Source organism: Furipterus horrens, unplaced genomic scaffold (genome assembly GCF_987537825.1).
Source record: "Furipterus horrens unplaced genomic scaffold, mFurHor1.1.pri manual_scaffold_7, whole genome shotgun sequence".
NCBI lineage: Eukaryota > Metazoa > Chordata > Mammalia > Chiroptera > Furipteridae > Furipterus > Furipterus horrens.
The window spans coordinates 113,644,044-113,666,078 of record NW_028327177.1 but is presented as its reverse complement, the minus strand read 5'-3'; the positions used below and the strand labels follow the sequence as shown (position 1 = coordinate 113,666,078).

The following is a 22,035-nucleotide window of genomic DNA, read 5'->3' as shown; positions in this document are numbered from 1 at the left end:
CTCAACTAGATACACTCGGTAGACATTTGAGAAATGAAAGAAAGAGAGAAGAGGTCCCCAGGTGGCCTTACCCTGCGGACAGCATTCTTCTTGGAAATACTTGATGAAGGTGTGAGAGTGGATGTGGGCATGTGCACTCTGGGGTTGCAAAATCAGGGGAAAGGTCACATGGTACAGTTTCTGTCTTTGGGCCATTTGGGGGACAGCTGCAAAACTCTTGGCAAACATTCTAGAGATGGTTGCAGAAAGGGACAGACCTGAGGGAGCTAGAGTCAAGGAGGTACATCTTGCAGTGGAAAAGTAAGCAGTAGACATAAATCAGCCCTCGTGACCACTCACTTCCATGCCCTAGAACAACAGAAGGAGAGGAGGGACCCCAAAACCTGAATGGGAAATTTACATACACTTCTCTCTGCAAAGGTGGAGGGCTGGGCCTTCCAGGCAGGGCAGGGCCAGAGGCCTTGGTGGAGCTGCCTGAGCTGGGAGCTACACCTGGCTCTGCAGAGTGGGTGGGTGAGAGGGTCACCACAGCTCAGATGTGCCAGAGGCAAATGTGCACAGGTGGGCACTGGGCTGGCCAGCCTGCTAGCATATACATCATTTCTTCTTATAGCAGGGGAAGAAAGGCTTGCCTAGTAAGCCAGTGCTTTCTTCCTCCCAGCTTTGTCCCTCTCTGCCCATCTTGTCCTCTTCTTTCTTATCCCCCTCCCCCTGAAGGCAATGACTCTTCCCAGATGACAGTGTGGCTGGTAAGTCTGGAATCCTGCCCAGGAAATGTGCAGAGGTGACCCAATTCTCAGAGTAAGTCAGACGATGCTTTTGCTTTGGAGAGTGCAGCTCCCCAGGGGTGTGGCTGCATCATAGGTGTGTGCAGGGCTTAGCAAGGGATCCAGTCACCCACACCCTTGTCCCTCCTTAGCCTGGGCCTGGGCTGTGTCCCACTGCACCCAACAGGAATATGAAGGTGAGTTCTGCGCTGGACCCTATCAGCCCCCTCCCACAGAGCTAGGAAGGGAATGGTCCTATTTCCCAAATGGCTAATTGGTGGGGAAAGGACTCTGGGGCCCAGATGGCAATATCAAAGGAAGATTCTCCCTTCCAGCCTCTCCTGGACACTTCCTTGACAGGTTATAGGGACTAGGAAGCCCATTAGAATCTGGAATAGGTAGCAAATTTTCAACAAGAGCCTGGGCATTGGGATGGAAGTTCCAGTGCTTCAGTTTTAAAAGCCAAGCTGGGTGCCTTCTCCTCTCTCTCCTTTTCAAGACTTTGGGGTCCATTATCCACCCCATTTTATGCTCACCTTATTCCAGGTTTTTCCTCCCAATCCTCTCCTTCCTTCCACCACCACCACCTTCCAGGCATCAGGCCCAGAATCTCCTTCAGGCACAGATTGCCACACAGGGCCTGTGTCTTTGGGACGTTAATTCCTCCAGAATTGAAGCATTTTTAAAATTAGGCCCCACAGTGGTTGAGGTAAGAGGGCACTGACCTAAAATATCAAGAAGTCCTGACTTTCAAATTGCACATACCCCTTGAGGCCTGGCCTTTTTCTGTGCTCTTGGCTTCAGATGTTCCTACCAGCCCAGGGATGGGAGGATTCCTGTGCTTGGGGAGGGAGCTCTGACACTGCTTTCATTCCCTCCCCCTGCTCTGAGGTCCATAAGTGCCCAGAACCTCCAAGGTCCCTTGAACTGTGAGTTTCTAGGAAGTAGTGCCTGATGGATATTGGTGAATAAATGGATAAATTACAGGAGTTTATTTATTCTTCTCTGGGCAGCCATCAGGCTGGGGGTGGGGAACTAACAATTGGCACATTTGAAACAGTGAGGAAGGGAAGACCATTCTGCAATGTCAATGTGACCTCAGACACCTGCATTTTCGGCACAGCTCCCTTGTAGTGAGAATTGATTTGGTGGACATGCCATTGCTGCTTGTAAAGACCTTCAGCTCTTGGCAAGAGGCTGCAGGGAATGTGAGGAGGCCCAGGATTTGCAGGGCTCCTTGCAGAAAAGAACCCAGGCAGGTCCTTGTGGCTGCTGGGGCAGGGACAGAGTGATAAAAGACTGCCCCCTAGTGAGCCTCGTCCCCACTGCTGGGCCAGGTCCCAGGGCTCCCAAGGTGGATCTTTGCTCCCTGAGGAGTGGTTGCAAGCATGCTTGGGACAGGGTTTTGTCCAGGGGACAATTGTCTCCCAGGCTCCAAGAATGGTCTAATGGCTCTAGTTGTGTTTCTGACTTTCCATCTATTTTGGTCTCTTCTGAACTTTCACGTGATCTTTAAAGAGATACATACTATCAATCTTTAACACAACCTTAAATCATTGACATTGGGAAGCTACCTTGCATTTACTCACCTATTCACTCTTCTATGCATCTCTTCTATCTGGTATTTTATGTATTCATTCAAAAATATTTCCTGAGTATGCATCCTGAGCCAGACCCTATGAATCCAAGGGGATTTCCATCTTTGCAGAACTCACAGGTCACTGAATACAGGAGAGAAAGAGGCTAGTATACTATAGAGCAGAGAGCTCCATCTTGGAGGAAGATGGTATGGGCACAGTGAGGGAGTGATGGCAGGCTTCCTGGAGGTGGTGCTTTTAAAGCTGAGTGTTAAGGCCAAGATGGACTGCAAAGGGTCTTCCAAGGCTGGCATCTAGAGAACCTGCACTAAAAGCACAGACCCCCTGGTTCACTAGAACTGAAGCAGGAAGTGTTGAGCCATTCATGGGTAGTTACTGACCTCCAGGAGTAATTGTGGGAGGGAGGGATTACAAAGGGACGCTTTGTGGTCTACATATGCTAAAACATTAAATTGTGTACTTTAAATAAGTGTATATTTTTATATAAGTCAATTATACCTTAATAAAAATATTTAAAAAGTCAAACAATGTAAAATGTAGTACCCTGTTTCACTCTTCTCCCCACCAAATTCCATTCCCAAGAGGCAACCACTTTCAAGTCTTTTGCATGTTCTGTTATTGACACCTAAATTTCTAAAAAATAGTCTTCTATTTCATGGTGTTTCTGCTCCAGGTATTATCAACCTACTTCCTCTTATGAAAGATTAGGATAGAGCTCTCTTACACACCAGACACATACAGACACATATACATACATACTTCTCTCCTTCTAGCCTCTTGATATGGCTACATGGCATTTTTTTGCATAAATTACTATTGAATATTTATACGATTGTGACTATATAAATGTTGTTAATAGCTGAATCACATACCAGGCCATGATTACACTTCCTTTCTTACACAACTTTTATTGTTATTGGAATTAAATATTTGCCTCATTTTTTCCATTTTCCTGGAGTGCTATATATTTAGCATTAACTTGTGCCAAAACAGACATGTAGAACCTCAAAATTCAGCGCAGTGAATGTAGATGCATTAGTGCTTTAGCAGGTCCATTTTGGTCTTGATGGCATCCCTCCTGGGGAGTTGGGACAGGTTATTCTCTGGTTCCACCAAATAGCTTTCATCTTGAGATCTCCCTTCATCTCCATGAAGGGCCCTTCCCCAACTTCTCTTCTGTTTGTGTTCCTGTCTCCTGGACTCCTTGTCTTTGTCTTCTAGTAATTTCCTAATAATAGATTTGTAGGAGGCAAATTAAAAAAAAAAATTTTTTTTGCATCTTAAAATTTCTTAATTGTACTCTCATACAATATCAACATATTGATAGTTGTCTGGGTATAAAATTCTAGATTAGAAATAACTTTCACTCTGTATTTTGAAAGATTTGCTTCATTGCCTTCTTGCTTTCAGTGTTGCCATTGAGAAAAGTGGTGTGATTCTGATTGTTATTCCCTGGATATGAACCGTTTTCTCTCTCTGGAAGCTTTTAGGATTTCCTCTGCATGTCTGCTGTCCTGAAGTTTCTGAGTGAGGCTCCTTGACATGTTTTTGTCCTTTGTTCTGGGCCCTTGGTGGGCCCTTCCATCTAGCACCGCATGTCCCTAAGTGTTGGAAAATTTTCTCATATGATTTTGTGGTTACTTTTCTCCAATTGAATTGTTCTCTTCTTTGGGACTCCAAGTATTTGGATGTTAGAACTCCCAAAATGATGATCTAATTTTAAGTCATTTTTTTCCTGTTATTTTTCATTTGGGGGGTGTGGATTTCACCCCTTTATATTTCAAGCCTTCTATATTTTTGTTATCATTTTCAACTTTTAAGGGTTGTTTTTTCAATCCAGTGTTTCCTTTCATAATATCATCTTCTTTTTTCAAGATGAATTAATTATCTTCTCTCATCCCTCTGGGAGTAGTAATTATAATGAAAATTGTTTTGTTATTCCAATCTCCACATTATCTCTGTTTCCTTGGAGTTCCTTTTTTGCTGTTTGTTTGTTCTGCTCTCTGTTTTTCATAGTTAAGGCTTCTCTCAAATGACTTTGATTCTTAGCTGTCTAGTCATCTTTAAGGAGGCATTTCACAGCTGATGGAAGCCCCATGTGGGTGCAGAACTCGTTTTTTGGTGGGTCTCACAGAAAAAAGGTTGGGATAGGGTTCTGGCTTTGATGTAGGGGACCCCCAAAATAGTAGAATATATAGGGCATTTTCCTTGCCCAAGTCAGTTTCCCAGTGGAGGATCCTCTGAATCTCCTGCCTGGAATCTAGAAGCCTGAGTGTGCTCAGAAAAGAACAAGGAAGGGAAACAGAAAGGGGGTTGGGGCAGTGGGCTGTGCCAGACCCCACCACTGCCATCACCACCTTCAGCCTCTCCAGCTGGTAACTCTCCAGCTTGGCAGTGGAAGTGGGGGGAGGGGAGTGGTAAGCAATAAGGCAGTGACGAAGGCGGGTATCTCAGAGTATGCGTCTCTCCATAAGGTTTACAACCAACTCGCCTGGTTCCAGCCTCGCCCTTGCCCCTGTCTTGGGGGTGCCCAGTGCCCCCACTTGCTAAGAATCTGAGGCTCTGCCAAGTTTATTTCTTCTCCTCCCCAGATACTCAGTACTGGGAGAAAGCTATAACCTCAACTGTCTGCTCTCCATTTTCCGGAATTTTGTTTACATTAGCCTCCTGCTCTCCCCTCTCCTGCCTTCTTTCACTGAAGAGTTAGGTTTTTTTCCTTTTTTCTCTTTCCAGTAAGCAGGTTTAGGGTGGAGCCAGGATGAAGTCTCTTCTCTCCTCCCCGTTTAGCCAGACTCAGCCTCCTCTTGGTTTTTCTCACTGGGGTGGCTCATTCCAGACCTTGTCAAGACTGACTGGTGTGGGCACTTGGGGCAGGAAGCTGGCAAGCTCAGCATTGCTCAGCTGGTTCTACGACTTCAGGGCTTGCTTTCCCTGCTGTGGGCTGGGTTCCCATACATCCACCAAGGATAAGACCAGGGTAGGGATGCTTCTGTGATGGTACTCTGGTACCCCAGGACTCCAGGGCTGCAGTAAAGACCCTGGAAAGGAAGACTTGAGGCTTGGGGTTTGAGAGGCTCAGGGGCTGAACCCAGAGTTCTAGGAGGTGCATGACACCTTAAGACACCACCTTGTCATCACGAAACCTGGGTATCCTGGTGAAGGCTGGCCTTTGCTTCCAGTTTTGGCTCTTTCCTTTTTGTGCATTCAGAGGAGAGGAGAGGGGAGAACACTGTCTCTCCCAGGCCCATTTTTGCTGAATCTCGAGGGCACAGCATCTGACCTTTCAGACCTATTGGGAAGGTTCCATTGTTTGACTGGACAGGGGCTGGAGAGTCTCTTGGGAGATGTGATAATGTCCAGCTTGTTTTGTGCAGAGGCTCAGGGTATGCTGTGTGGCATGCTCCATGAAACCTGTGCTCATATGTGCCAGGGAGACTCCATAAACAGGATTCCTATCTTAGAGAGTCACAATGGCATTGACCTTTGTGAAGAATCTGAAAATTCTGGCAGGAAGGAAACCATGTATTTTGTTTAAGGTGTACCCACATAAGTGAGGGCAGGAAAGAAGTTAGACCGATCTTCAAAAGTACCAGGCAGTGGACTAACTGGAGTAGAGAGCCCATCATCCTTATAAAATAAGGTGGCTCCAGAGTCGGAGACAGTGAAGAGGCAGCCCATATTCAGTATCATCCTTGTCTAAACTCTGTTAGAGGTCTGGAGTGTCTTGACTGCTCTGCCTTAATTTTCAGACCCTTTTAGCAGATCCTTCCCAACACCAGTCCAAATTCAAAGTGACAAAGAGTGACTCTGGAGAGGCACAGGGACAGTGCTTCCCTCTGAGGATGAGAGGGCAGGGACCATGGAGTCAGGCATATCAGTTATCATTACTTTTGGACACAGTCACACCCACATTTTTTTAGTAAGGTATATAATACTATGTATAATATATAATGACATTCAACCATTTTGGTGTACAGTTTGATGAATTTTGGTCATTGTATACAGTTATATAACCACAGTCACAACAAAGATTTAGGTCATGTTCAGCTCTTTGAAAAGTTGCTGCCCTTTGCAGGAATTTCCTCCCCTGACCCCTCAGTCTACTTGGCCCACTCTGGCTTCATGTCTGCAAGTGGCTGGTTCCTTCTTTTTCTTTATGTCTATTCTCACAGGTCGCCTCCTCAGAGAGACCGTCCCTGACCATCCAATTTAAAACACCAGACCTGAAGATGCTCTCTGGCACGTCACTCTTCTTGCTCTCTTTGTAACAACAAACTATGTCACTACTCCCTAATCCTTTATTTATGTGTTTGCTTATTTCCTTTGGTCCATCTACCCCCAACTGAATATAAACTTGACTATGTCTTTCTGCACTGCTTTATTTTCAGTGCCAAGCAGTGCCCAGACCATAATAGTTGACTTACAAATAATTATTAGACTAAAGAATACAAAGAAAGGGAAAGAGAAAAAGAAGAGAAGAAGAAGACAGAGGGGGGAACTAAAGTTTCAGAAAGGGGGAAAAAGAGGGAGGGGACAATAAAGGACTCCATTGTAGCGGTTCAGAGCTAGGGTTTTTGTGTCATTGTGATCTTGGCACCTCACTTCTGCCTCAGTTCCCTCCCTCCTTGATGAAATGGGGTTCTCCTCACAGGGCCATGGTGAGGATCAAATGACATAATGTAAGTAAAGCACTATCACAGTGCCTGATGCCTAGTAAATAAGAGGGAGAGAAAAGGAGAGAGAACTTTGAGTCTCCTCTCCTGGGCACTGACATGGGAACTTTATTGCTCTCCCTCCCTCCTCTCCATTCAGGGAAGTGGAGCCCCTAGGGGCATCTCACTGACCAACTTTCACATCCTGGCAAAGGCTGGAGCCCAGTGCACATTCCCATCCCAGTGGCTGAGATGTCTGGCTTACAACTGGCAGACTGGAGAGGCTAATGTTGGTCACACATTCCAGACCCTTCCCTTTGGGTCAGGTGCCTACAAAGGCACTGCCAATAAAGCATCTGCCCAGCCACCTCATTTCCATGAGTAACAATGGGCAAGGGAGGATGGATGGGCCAGGGATAGCAGTTGGGGTGGGTGTGGGCGTGGGATGTGGGATGAGGTAGAGGGAGGGCAGAACCCTTGGTCTCTGCAGCTGGGAATTGCTTAATGCTGGACACCTGGCCCATTGTCCCCTGCACTTGTCCCCTGCACTCCCCTCTCAATGCCAGAGTCAGGAGGAAATTCTCAGCCCAGAACTTCTGAGAAGGGGCCAAGTTTCCTTGGGCTCTCTTCTCGTTACTTCCGCCACCGTGCTCTCCTTCACCCTGCTCTTCCCTGCATGCTGGCCGGATGGACAATCCCTGGAAATGGAGCGGTGGGTTGTGAGGTGCTGAGTGCATCAACTCAGGAAAGCCTCCAACCCTACTCACTGGCTTTGCCGTCTTGGGCAAAATATGAGCCTTCTTATCTTGTTCAAAACAAGCACCAATAAAACCCACCTTATACATAGGGTAGTTGTGAGCATGAAGTGAAACAATCTATCTAATGGCATCCAGACAGAATGGGCACAATAAGTACCTTCTCCACAGAGCATTTCTGTAAATTCTCATCTCCCACCACATTGCAGTGGGACCTCCTATGTGCCCCGTTCCTCCTCCCTAAGGCTCGAGGGCAGTTCTCAAGCAAGCAGCACCCTCAGCCAAAGCCATTCATGAGGACAATTTGTAGCTTCCAGAATCCTTCCTCCTGCCTTGGCATGAGCTGACTGAGAGTTTTTGGGTCTCCTATTCACTCCCTTCAGATCTTTTAACAAATATCACCATTCAGTAGGACCTTCTCTAATCATACTGAACAATCATTATAGTTACAACCTGCCCCATTCCCTGTTCTATTTCCTCCTTTTTCTCCCTTCATTGACTTAGCACCATTCTACATACAATTTATCTTACTTACGTATTTGTTTATTGTTGGCCTCCCTACTAGAATGTAAACTGTACTAGGCCATGGAGTTTTTCTGTTTTGTTCAATGCTATACCCCTGGGGGCTAGAATAATATATAGCAGGCACTCTATAAACCTTTGTTGAATGAATGAAATGAAGTCATGAACATTCATTTTTGCCATGAGATGATCTGTATTGTTTCATGATTGATGGCTGCCAACAAGAAATCACTTTTCCCACTAACTCATTTAAATTGCATATAAAGTATCTTATCAATATCCCTCTGGCGTGAGAGATGAGGTATACCCAGGAATGGTCCCATTCATTAAACTCCTCTGTGGTCTAATTGTTCCAAGTGGCTTCTGCTCTTGCATTGTGGTGACACTGTGCTCCTTTGAAATTTTACATGGTACATAACCCAATAGTTTTAATCAGTTTAAGGTTAGTACCTGACACTCAGTGGGTTTTGCAGATGTAATGCCTAACCTGTGTATCAAGGACTGATTATCTCTGAGTATTGGACACCACACAAACGATGGCTTAAACTTAGAAAAGTTAGAAATTTACTTTCCCCCAAAAATGCATGAAGTCTGGAGGCAAGTCATGTTTGGCTGGTATGGTAGCTCCAAAGCATCTTCAGTGTATGAGGATCCTTTCATCTCTCTGCTCTTCCATCCATTGGCCACAGCTTCTAGACCCAACCTCATGGTTGTAAGACACCCACTGCAGCTCTAGCTTTAGGTCATCCTTCCCCTTAGTAAGAGGGTTAAACCCAAGGGGAGCCAGGCAGAAGGGTGCATACCCTCTCAGTCAGCGTACCTTTAAAAATATCCAGTATGACAACCTTTGATTTTAATTGGAACATTTAGCCCATTTATATGTAATGAAAGCACTAATATATTTGGGTTTAAATTCACCTGTATCTCATTATTTGTCTATTTGTTTCACTTGTTTTATGTTCCTTTTTCCTCCTTTCATGCTTTTTCAGTACTTTTTATTATTCCATTCCATTTGGCTTTTTAATTAGATACTATTTTATTAATTTTTAGTGGTCACCATGGAGTTTACAATATGTGCCCTTGACATTAAAGTTTAATGTAGATTTATACTCGTACCGCTTTCAGGATAATGTAAAAATTTTAAAACATTTTAACTCCATTTAATCCCCTCCCATCTTTTTTGTGTTCTTGTCATGTAATTTAATTCCATATATATTTTAAACCTCACAAGACATTATTATTTTCTTATACATTATCAATATTCATTTAGATCTACCCACATATTTAGTCTTTTCATGGTTCTCTATTCCTTCCTTCTTCTATCTCCATGCTTGCACTTCAGATTATTTTTCTTTTCCACCTTAATATGAGCTTGCAGATGACAATAGCTCTCCATTTTAATTGATTGGAAAATGTCTTTATTTTATCCTTCCTCCCTGTGTGTGGAGAAGCAGAGCACTCTTCGCTGCCAAGGGCAGGCCTATGTTGATCTGGACTGTCCTTCTGGACCTCACAGGCTAGATGGAAAGTTCTCACCCTCTTTCTGGGGCATGAGAGGCATTGGTAACGCCAGTGTTCAACAGAAGTCAGAGGCACTTAATCAGTTCTGACTTGGGCCAGAAGATCAGATCTGGCTCTGGTCAGATTTCAGACGGAAAGCTGATGTTGGCGCGTCCTCTCACAATCCTTATTCTTTACTGGGCAGCTATGGTGCCCGGGCCTCGGTGTCCAGCCTCACTCTGGGAAAGTGTGTGGGGAAGCAGAATCTCTGAGTCTACCCAAGTCTCTAGTTCTGCACACAGCAGGATGACTTTCTCAGGCCTCCTTTCTTCAAACACCATTTTGTAAACTGCTTTCCCCTTGAATTCCTCAGTTAAACCTAAAGCCTGTAAAGACGGAAATGAGTGGTTATCAGCGCCCCTGTCTCCAACCAGTTCTCAGCTGTCAGAGTGGGTCTGGCCCAATGTGAATTGGTGGCCTTGAGGATCCCAGAGTGAACTGAGCAGTTCAAGTCTTCTCCAATGGTAAACCGTCTGGTCTGGGGTCCCAGCTGCCCAACCCTTACATCCTATACTCTGCATCAAGCAGGAAAAGCACACCAGGGCAGAGGGCAAGCTGAAGGAACATCAGGCAACTCCCTTCCTCCCCCAAAGTCCCAGAAGCCCCACCTGTCGAGGTGAGTAACTGCCTATATCGACACAGGAAACAAAATAGAAACAAAGCTTACCTCTGTCTGGACTCTGAGCTCTCTCTGGGAGCAGGAGGAAAGTTGGAATGCATTTCTGGTGGGCTGCCTGTGTTTAGTTATTTTTCTACAGGCTAAGGAGAAAAGCTGGAAGCCTTGCCTTCTCTAAATTTTATTTTGCCGAGCAAAACAAAAACTCATTCAGGACTGTTTCCTCTGTCTGGAACACTTGTCCCCTAGATAGTCTATGGTTCATGCTCTCCCTTGCAGGTCTCTGCTCAAATACCACCTTCTCGGGGGGCCTTTCCAACCACCCCATGTAAAGTTCCAACCACTGTCACCCCCACCTCACCATCTACCCCAAACCCTAGTAATTCCCCATTCCCCTGCACTGTGCTATTTTTCTCTGTCACCACGCTTTATTTATCATCTGCCTCCCTTCACTAGACTTTCAGCTACATGAGGGCATGATGTATGTATGGTTTATCCTTTGCTGTATCCTGGGACCAAGAACAGTGCTTGGCACATAGTTGGTGTATGAGTTATTTATTGCTTCATAACAAATTGCACCTAAAATATAGTGGCTTAAAACAACATTTAATACCTTAAGTTACTGTGGGTCAGAAATCTGGATGCAGCTTGCCTGGGTACTCTGGCTCAGCATGTTTCAAAGTGTCGGCTGCTGCTGCAGCCTCATCTGAATACACGAATGGGGAGGATCTGCTTCAAGCTCACATGGTTGTTGGCAGGATTCAGTGTCTCGCAGGCTATTGGACTGAGGGCCTCAGTTCCTCCCTGGCTGTTGGCCAGAATCTGCCCTCTATTTCTTATCCTATGGTCTTCTCCACAGGGCAGCTGGCCACTTGGCAGTTGACCTCATCAGAGTGAGTAAACAAGAAGAATCACCAAGAGAGTCTGAGAAAGATGAACATTATCATTGTTTTGGAAACTAACATTGGATGCAATACCCACCATTTTTACTTTATTCTCTTCAGTAGGTCCGGTGCACACTCAAGTAGAGGGGGTTACACAAGTATACATAAGTACCAGGAAACAGGGCCTTTGGGAGTCATTTAAGAAACCGCCAACCACACTGGACTTTCAATTAGTATTTGTTGAACAGATGAATGGATGAGTTTGGGTAACTGCAGAGGGAGGATAGACTCAAACTGGGTCATACTGCTGTTAAGACATGGTTTTCTTAGTACACTGGAAAGCCAGGGGACATAGGCATCAAAGAGTTTGCCACTTTCCATGTGTCACATGCTTCATTTTCAGGATTGGTAAATTCCTACTCTGATTTCATCCTTCTCATTGACTCAAAAATATGTGTGTATATGACATATAAATGGGCGGACAGTTCATTCTTTGGAGAAATGAAGAAACTGGTAAACTTACATACTGGGCTCAGAAGTTTGTGAATTTCTTTCAAAGAAAAGGCTGGGGGGAAATTTTTTAATTTGGGGAAAAGCACATTTTTTCCCACTTGCACAACTCAAATAAGGCTGAGCACTCCCATACTGGAATTTTCCAAACCATTTCCATTTCTCAGATACAGAAAAGAAAATTAGGGCAAAGGCTTATTTTTAAGGAAGAAATGAGAAGTATATGTGGTGTGCCTTTTGTATGTTCAGTATGAGCTTGCATCTCAGGGATACAGAAGAAAGTAAGGACATGGGAGGAACACCCAAGACAGTTGGAGGGACCAGACCACAGGGAGATAGCAGTGAAACAGAGACAACATTGCCTCAGTTATGAGGCTCAGATGTGGCGTGATGTTGGGGATCAAGAAAAGGGGGGTTGTGGGGCTGACATGGGCAGGGGAGGGGCTCTGGAAATAGGTGTGTTAGAGCTCCACTTTGAGCATGAGAAGTGTTTGAGTAGGAGGAGGGCATTCTCAGTGAGGAGCAGCATAGCAGAAAAAGCACAGAAATGGGAACCTGTGGGGCATGATTACGGGCAGAGAGATGGGCCTGAATAATAAATGGAAGGTATGCAGTAGTGGGTCAGAAAAGAACGAGAGACCGAGGGGCAGGGCCTTTGTAAGTTTAGGAAGGACTCAATTCCTGAGCAGGACTAGTGCTTGGAAAGGTGAAGCAGAAAGCACTCAATTCCTGGGGTAGTTAACTCATCATTGGGCCCAAGGGTGAGCAGCCCCCAGCAACAGCCTATGAGGGGGCTGTGGTGGGACGGCTGCCAAGATGCCTTTTTTCTGTCCAGGAGAAGCTGCTGAGAAGATGACTGGGTCTTGGATATGGCTGCCAGGGGACCAACAAAGTCCATCCTGATTCTTTGCCATCTGTTCTAAGATTAGGATGAAAAGACATCATAGGAGAGAAGAGAGTGGGGTCATACCAGGACTGAGCGAAGCCACACCCTGCCTCTCCCAGTTCCGCACACAACCCGATCCTTTCTCTTGTCCCCTGTCTCTGTTCTGTTTTCTCCACTATATATATGGCGGTCTGACACACTGTATACTTATTTATTTGTCTTGTATATAGTCTGTTTTCTCCACTGGAATGTTAAGCTCCACAGGGCAAGGATGGGAGATTGCTAGAGACTACGAGTGCCTGGCACATAGTAAATACTTATTGTCTGTTGAATAGAAGGGGTGTATAACACAAGTGAGGCCTTGGTACAAAGTGACAAGCTCTACTGATGAAGAGTTTGATCTGGTTAGGAGGACCAAGGTGATTGATTTGCTGTCATGTCCACAGCCAGGGCAGCTGCATTGTGTGTGTGTGTGTGTCCTTACCAACAGAGAAGAGCTTGCTCTTGTTGAGAACAGCTCCCCCCTCAGTCTGGACACCAGGGAAACCTGCAGGTGACAGAGCCTCCCTTAGGGCAACATAGCCTAATTTCCCACATTTCTGAGTTCGGGGCTTCTGCCAGCCTGGAGTTCTGTGTCGGCCTGCACCCTCACTCCCAACCCCACCCCGTACTCAGAAACCTGTAGCAGTTTCATCTCCCCTATCCCCACCCTGCCAACCTCCATGAGTGTTAGGACTGTCTCTGCTTGAGGAAGGCAGGCAGACTGGAGTTTTCTCTTCCCTGCCCCCACCCCAAGCCCCAGCAAGCACCCAGGCAAAGGGCTGGTGGTGGTACTTCAGAGTCTCCATGACCCCGTAAAATAGGCTTCATTTTTCTCAGAAAATAAACCATTTCTTTTCTCTTATGTTTTCATATGGTGCCCAGAAGTCCTTGGATTTCCTGGAATTTAGATGAAGAATTCTAACTATTCCAGCTGGAGTTTTCACACACATAGCTCCTGCCAACAGATTATGGCCATCTGACTGCGGTCTGTGCGGGTGGTAGGAGCTCTGCTCTCAAGCTCTAGATGCCTACCTGCACCGCTTCTCTGCTGACCTCCTGTATGGTCTTGGGTATTTTTTTTAAAAATTGGCATATAATAAACTATGCTGAACAACATGTTAAGTTTTGTCTTAACATATGCACCCATAAAATGGTCACCGCAATCAAGAGAGTGAAATATTCAGCATCTCCAAAGTTTCCTCATGTCCCTTTACCAACCCCTCTTTTCTAATCACTTCCTTCACCCAGGCAACCACTGCTCTGCTTTCTATTCCTATGGATTAGCTTATCCTTTAAAAACTTTTGGGAGGACTTCCAGCGAAGATGGAGGCGTAGACAGACATGCTGCGTCTCCATCCACAACTGAGAAGGAATACAACTACCTCAAAACTGGAAACAACCAGAAGTTCCAGAAAATCAAACTGCATGGAAGTCCAACAAACAAAGATATAAAGAAGAAATACTCATCTAGACAGGTAGGAGGGGCTGAGCCAGGAATGGAGAGGACATGGTGTGGTGGTGGCAGCAGCGGCAGCAGTGGCAGGTCGGTGGAAAGCACAGTTACACGTTTTAAAAAATCAGGAGGGACCCTGGGGAGCATTCCCAGCTCCTCACCAGACTGTGCAGCTCACGGTCCCAGCACCGGAGAAAATTAAGCCTCATTGCTTTTGACTGTGCAAACCAATGGGGGTTGGGGTGGAGGCAGAAACCGCTGGTCTCTCAGCAGAGTCCACTTGTTTAAAGGGCCCCCACAATCCTAGAACATCCGCAGACCCATCCACTCTGTGAACGACAGCCAGGGCAACAGCTAGAGAGGCACCAGTCCCATACAGAAGTGGGAGAAGTGCCTGGAAAAGGGCAAGCGCTGAGCAAGTGGCATTGTTCCCTCTCTGACTTCTCCCCCACATCAGTGCCACAATGTGGGGAAACAGGTTGCCCTGTACTGATGAATCCCTAAGGCTCTGCCCATTACAATGTAACAGGAGTGACAGCTCTACTTAAGACACAGAGGCAAACACACACAGAAGACTTCTGGCCAAGATGGAGGTCTAGACTGACACGCTCTGTCTCCCTCCACAACTAAAAAGGAATACAACTACCTCAAAACCAGAAATAACCAGAAGTTCCAGAAAATAAACAGAAGTCCAACATATGAAGTTATAAAGAAGTGGTGCTCATCAGGATGGGTAGGAGGGGCGGAGCCAGGGAGGAGAGGCCAAGCTGTGTTGGCGGCAGCAGCAGCAACGGCAATGGCAGCGGGATGGCGGTAAGCACAGACACCCATATTTAAGGGGAGGCGAGAAGCTCCTGGGGACCACCCGCAGCTGAAGACCAGACCCATCAGCTTGTGATTGCAATGCTGGGGAAGGCAGACCCCCATTGCCTTGGACTGTGAGGCCCAGAGTGGGTTGGGATGGAGGAGGAGGCTCCTGGTCTCTCAGTGGAGAGTGAACGGTAGGAATCCATTTTGGACCCCCACCCCCACAGAAAACCCCACAGTGTGGTGAGAAGGGTTGCTCGGGTGTGACGAGTACATGGGCTCTTCCCCCTATAGCTTAGGAGGCATGACAGCCCCGCCCAGGAAGTATAGGTAAACACAAAACTGTCAGGATGGCACACATCATGATAGAGATCCCAGTGACGCAGCTGACCAGACAGCAAATATCTAATCTTATGAAGCAGCAGATAGGAAATCTTCCTGAGGCTCAGTTCAGAGCTTTCATTATAAAAATACTTATAGACCTAACAGCAGATCTTAAACAAGATGGGGAAGGAATGAAGGCTACTCCTGCTGAAATGAACAAAAACACATATGAAACTAATGGTGAGGGCAAGAAAACCAGGGATCAAATCAACAAATTGGAACATAGGGAAGGAAGAAACAGTTAACCAGTGCAGAAAGAGGAAACAAAAAGTGAGGAAAATGAGGAGAGGCTCAGAAACCTATGGGATAGCTATAAGTGGGCCAACATCTGAATCATAGGTTTCCAGAAGATGAAGAAGAAGAACTAGAAATTGAAAAATTATGTGAAAAAATAATGAAGCAGAACTTCCCTAACTTGGGGATGGAAATAGACTGGCAGATCCATGAAGCACAGAGAGTTCCAAAAAAGCTGGACCCAGGGAGAACCACACCAAGATACATTATCATCAAAATGTCAAAAATTAAGGATAAAGAGAGGTTTTTAAAAGTAGCAAGAGAGAGGAAGAGAATTATGTACAAAGGAGTTCCAATAAGACTCTCAGCTGATTTCTCAAAAGAAACTCTGCAGGCAAGAAGGGACTGGCAAGAAATATTCAAAGTAATGAAAAGCAAAAACCTACAACCACGTTTACTCTATCCAGCGAAGTTGTCATTCAGAATAGAAGAGCAGAGAAAGAGTTTCCAGGACAAAGTAAAACTGAAGGAGTTCATCTGATCCAAACCACTGTTATATGAAATGTTAAAGGGACTTGTTTAGGAGAAAAAGGATCAAAACTATGAACATTAAAATGAAAACTGTATCACAACAACCAGCAACAGAAACTAGGGAACCGAAACAAAGGCAAACTAAGTAGGTAACAAGAGTGGGAAAAGAATTATAGGTATGGGAAACTTTTTGGAGGGAGATCAGCAGGGAGGAGGAAGTGGCGGAAAGGGAGGGAGATGGTACAGAAATTAAGAAGCATAGTAAAAGGGAGTGGAGTAGATAGGAAGACGTTGAGAAGAACTATATGCACAACCAATGGGCATGGACTAAGGTGGGGGACAACTGTAGGGAGGGGGATCACTGGGTGGAGGGGAACAAAGGGAAAAGAAAATGGGACAACTAACAGCATAATCAATAAAGCATATTAAAAAAATTTTTTTTTGTATAAATGGAATCATTCAGGGTGTGCTCTTTTCTGTCTGGCTTCTTTCACTAAGCACCCATGCTGTTATGTGTTTCAATAGTTCATTTCCTTTTATTGCTCAGTTGTAGTGTATGCATATACCACGATTTGTGTATCTATTCCTCTTTTGATGGCTATTTTGGTTTTCCAGCTTTTCACTATTACCGATAAAGCCACTATGAACGTTCACGTACAAGTGCTTGTATGAACATATATTTCCTTTTCACTTGGATAGGAGAGGAATGGCTAGTTAATCTGGTAGGTATATATCTAACTTTTAAAGCAACAGCCAAACTGTTTTCCAGGGGGTTTACTACTTTACATTCTTACTCACAACGTTTGAGAATACAACTTCTTCCACATACTCACCAATAGTGGTATGGTTGGTCTTTTTTATTTTAGCCATTCTAGTAGACATGCAGTGGTATCTCATTCTGATTTTAATTTTAATTTCCCATATGACTATTATTGTTGAGCATCTTCTCATGTGCTTATTTGCCAATTGTATATCTTCTTGTGAGGCATGTTCAAATATGTTATCCTCTCCTTTTATTTTATTTAGTTTTAAAGATTTTATTTCTTCATTTTTTAGAGAGAAAGGAAGAGAGGGAGAAAGAGAGGGAGAGAAACATAAATATGTGGTTCCCTCTCGCATGCCCCTAACTGGGGACCTGGCCTGCAGCCTAGGCGTGTGCCCTGACTGGGAACTAACCTGCAGCATTTGGGTTTACAGACTGGCACTCAATCCACTGAGTTACATGAGCCAGGGCTGCCATCTCTTTTTAAATTGGGTTCTCTGTTTTCTTGCTGTTGACTTTGAGAATTCTTTATATATTTTGGATACAAGTCCTTTATCAGACATGATTTTCCAATGTGTTCTTCTGTTCTGTGACTTATTTTCCTGTTTTTTTTTTTTTAAATTGAGTTTATTGGGATGATATTGTTTAGTAAAATTATATGGGTTTCAGCATAAATTAACATGTGTGTTCTGTTTTCATAGGGCATAAGCTTATTATCTCATTACCTAAGTGATTGTCCATACGTATAGGCCTCATTTAATCCTGTCTGCATTGCTGTCTCCTGAGAGTGAATGATTTAGCTGAACTAAGTGGATGGGGTGGTGAAGCATGGGTTGGTCTTGGGCTTCACTTTAAAATTGGTTTCTCTTTTCTATCCTAAAGGCTTGGATAGAAAGGGCCCAGAGGTCCGAGAGGGAGGAAACCTAAAATATTCCCCTCGGCCCAAACTAAGTATAGTGGGCAAAAGGGTTTTGGACAGGTGTGATGTGCCTTGCACACCTTCCCCCAAAGAGCCTTTTTTTTTTTCTCCCTAATATGAGACATTGAAAAATTAATCCCTGCCTTTTGTCATCTAATGGTTACGGATTGAATGATGCCTTTTAACCCTGTTGCCAAATCTGTTGCCCCCAAAATACAACAAGGATGCCAGCTTGTTAAACCAAGCATGCCGTGGTCTGGGGATGGCCAGCTGACCTGGAGTCTGCAAGATCCTTCCCCATGTGGGAAGACCACCTTCTCCTCCATACCCCCACTGTTTTTAGGGATTTCTGGACCCAAGGGTAGGTAGGACAACAACCATGTCCAGCTTGAAGCAGCTAGAGGAGCATGAGACCTTCAACCATTGTCCTTTATAAGATTATAAAGGGTCTTAAGTCTGAGAGGGGGGAATTGTTATTTTTTATTGTTATAAAAATTAATTAATTAATTTTAAAAAGAAGAATATAGGAAAGGGTGAAGCCAAAGAACTTGTATGCATGACCCATGGACATGAACTAAGGGGGGGTGGGATTGCTAGGGCAAGGGGGGTACTGGGCATAGGGGAACAAAGGGGAAAAATTGAAACTATTGTAACAACATAATCAATAAAATATACAAAAAAATTATATGGGTTTTAGGAGCACAATTATATAATACAACATCTGTATATTGCATTGTGTATTCACCACCCCAAGTCAGGTCTCCTTCCATCACCATTTATCCCCCCTTTACCCTCTTTTACCTTCCCTACCTCCTTTCCCTCTGGTAATCACCATACTGTTGTCTGTGTCTATGAGTATTTTTCTCTTAATCCCTTTACCTTTTTCACCCAGCCCTGAAACACCCCTCCACTTTGACAGCTGTCAGTCTGTTCTCTATAAGATTCTGTTTCTATGTTGTTAGTTAATTTTGTTCATTAGATTTTACATATGAGTGAAATCATATGGTGTTTGTCTTCCTCTGACTGGCTTATTTCACTTAGCATAATGTTCTCCAGTTCCATCCATGCTATCGCAAAGGGTAAGATTTCCTTTTTTTAAAAAATTTTTTTATGGCTGAGTAGTAGTCTATGTATAAATGTACCACAGCTTTTTAATCCACTCATCTGTTGATGGACACTTGGGTTGCTCCCAAATGTTGGCTATTATAAATAATGCTGCAATGAACATAGTGGTGCATATAGTCTTCTGAATTAGAGTTTTGGGATTCTTTGAATATTATTTTCCTGCTCCTAATAGTCAGTGTCTTTTGAAAAGAAAAAGTGCTCAATTTTGATATTGTCCAATTTATTCACTTAGTCTTTTATACATTGTGCTTTTGATGTCATATCTAAGAAATCAGTGACTAACACAAGATTATGAAGATTTACTCCTATGTTTTCTTCTAAGAGTTGTAGAATTTTAGCTCTTACATTAAGATTTGTGATCTATTTTGAGTTAATTTTTATTAATAGTCCAAGAAGTGATCCATGATCTTTTCTCCTCCTCCTCTTCTTCCTCCTCCACCTTTGCCTCCTCTTTGATAATCCTCATTTTGCACTCACATATCCAATTATTTCAGCACAATTTATTGGAAAGACTATCCTTGCCCCACTATATTACTTTTTGCCTGTGTAAAAAATCAGTTTGCATTGGTTTATTTCTGGATTTTTAATTCTGTTCCACTGATTTATTTGTTTATCTTTGCATCAATACTGTACTGTCTTTATTACTGTAGCTTTATAATTATTTCTCACATCAGGTGTTAGTCCTCCAACTTTTTTCAAGGTTGTTTTGGGTATTTCAGGTTGTTTGTATTTCCATATGAATTTTAGAATCAGCTTGTCAATTTATTTTAAAAAATTCCTATTGAGCTTTTGATTGGGATTGCTTGGAATTTATAGCTCTTACATATTTTTCTTCACTTCCTCCCTGAGGTTCAGTTTCCTCCTCTGTAATGTGGAGATGATAATTTCTGCCTTGCAAGGGAGTTGGCAAGTCCCTATCGGCTTGGTAATGTAAAACTTCTGACACAGTGGCTGAAGCCTAATGGAGACTAAAAAATGTTAGTTCTGTTATACCTTGTCATATGTCAAAACCTTGCATCTTTTAGCCCTCATCTTTCCTGTAGATTTCCGTCTGTTGCTATTAGAAATTCCACAATCACATCCTGGTCAAGAGTGAATGTGACTTTTTTGTTGTTGTTGTTTTGCCTTCTTTCTTTTAAGTGGCCTCAAAAGCAATGTCTTCAGGACCTGTTTAGTTTTAATGACAACAAAACCTGGGCTTAACTTCTGGTTGTTACGCTGCTGGTCCTTCACTGTCACAACTTCCTGACTAGATCCTTCTTCTTTAGGCTTGACTCTCTCCAAAGTTATCTGAGCCCTAGTCTATGATCTAGAAATATGTTCAGTTGCAAGTAGCAGTGCATTTAGCTAATGGTGGCTTCAACAATTATATCTTTCATGGAGGGTTGGACCCATTTTCACCTTAATACAAAACCTAGGTCCTATTAGCAAAGAGGATGTGGAGAATGGACATTAGGTAGGCAACAGACAGTGTCTCCCACACTTAATTCTTTTACCTGGAAATGGAGATTATAATGAAGCTGCTGTGAGATTAAACAAGGTGATATATATAAAATGCTCAGCATCATGCCTGGCCTATGTTAATTGTTGGATAAATGGTATATATTATTTTAATTACAATTAGTATCTTCCTTGACAAGGTCCAAAGGATTCCTTCATTGCTCAAAAAGCCCATTTGGTCCCCAGTGAACTTAGCTCCTCACTCTGGGCATGAAAACTTCTCAACTCTCCCTTCTCCTTTCCTGACCACAAAGTATGTTGCAGCAGATATTTGAAAGCACTCAGTGTATTCTAGATGGTGGTGTTATGTAAACAAGTCATAAACAAACAAACATATAAACCAACAGGAGTGATCACAGTTAGCCATGAATGGCATGCAAGAGATAAATCGGGGGAGGAAGCCTCTTAGAAAGGACAGCCTGGGAAGACCTCTCTGAGGACACGCTATTCAAATGGAGCCTGGGAGGATGAGCAGGAGCCTCCAAGGGAAGTGTATTTCAGGCCAAGGAAATAGCGAATGCAAAAGCCAGGAGGTAAGAAGAGGGATGGCATACTTGTGGAAGCAGGAAGGGGGTCAGACTTTCCAGAGCTCAAGGACTGTGAAGAAAGAGAAGGTATGAGATGCAACCAGCAAGGTCAACAAAGACAAGCTTCACAGGCATGGTGAAGAGTTTAGATTTTGCTTTGAGTGCAATGTGGAGCCATTGAAAGGCTTTTAGCATGGGAGAGATGTGATCAGCTTTAAGTTTTCAGAGGATCACTCTGGCTGTTCATTCATTCATTCATTCAGCCACTATTCAATGGGTGCCAGGAAATGTGCTAAGCACCAGGAGTAGAAATAGAAGAGAGAGAGAGAGAGAGAGAGAGAGAGAGAATCCTTGCCCTATAGGTGACCTATCATCCCAGTTTCACAGGGATTTCTTGGGACATGGTAACTTTAGTGCTGAAATAGGGAGAGTCCTGGGCAAACTGAGATGCTCACCATACACAGAGCATACATTATTCCCACTAGAGATGAAAAATGAGCAAAACAAACAAGTAAAATTGTGTCATTGGTTTGATAGTGACAAGGACAGGGATCTGAAAGTTTGGGTAAGGCGTGATGTTCTGGGTATGGTGGCTAGGGGTAGTTTTCCTGGGAAGGTGAAGCAAGAGCACTAGCAGTGTAGAGGTTTTGGGAAAGAGCTTTCCAGGTAGAATGAACAGCAAATGCAAAGGCCTCGAGGCCGGTGTGTGCCTGATGGTGCTTACAGAGCAGTAGGAGGCAGTGTGAATGGAACAGAATATGTGAGGGCCAGGTATTAGGGAGTGAAGCTGGAGAGGTGGAAGAGTGAGGACAGATTATATAGGACTTCGTAGAGTATTATAAAGACTACTCTTCTCTGAGATGGGAGCCATCAGAGGTTTGGAGCAGAGGAGAGACATGATCTGATCTATAGCTTATGCGTATCACTGTGTTGCTATGCTGAGAAAAGACTGAATGGGGCAGAGGCGGAGTAAGGAGAATAGTTATGAAGTTGTGGTGAT

General features: G+C 44.1%; 1 long non-coding RNA gene across 1 annotated transcript; it reads left to right on the top strand.

The window, feature by feature from the left end:
• Positions 1-915: 915 nt before the first annotated feature.
• Positions 916-13,858, top strand: LOC150005086 (uncharacterized). The gene is made up of 3 exons (XR_016512315.1): positions 916-964; positions 10,168-10,470; positions 13,675-13,858. It is a non-coding gene; the product is annotated as an uncharacterized LOC150005086 (long non-coding RNA).
• Positions 13,859-22,035: the final 8,177 nt, after the last annotated feature.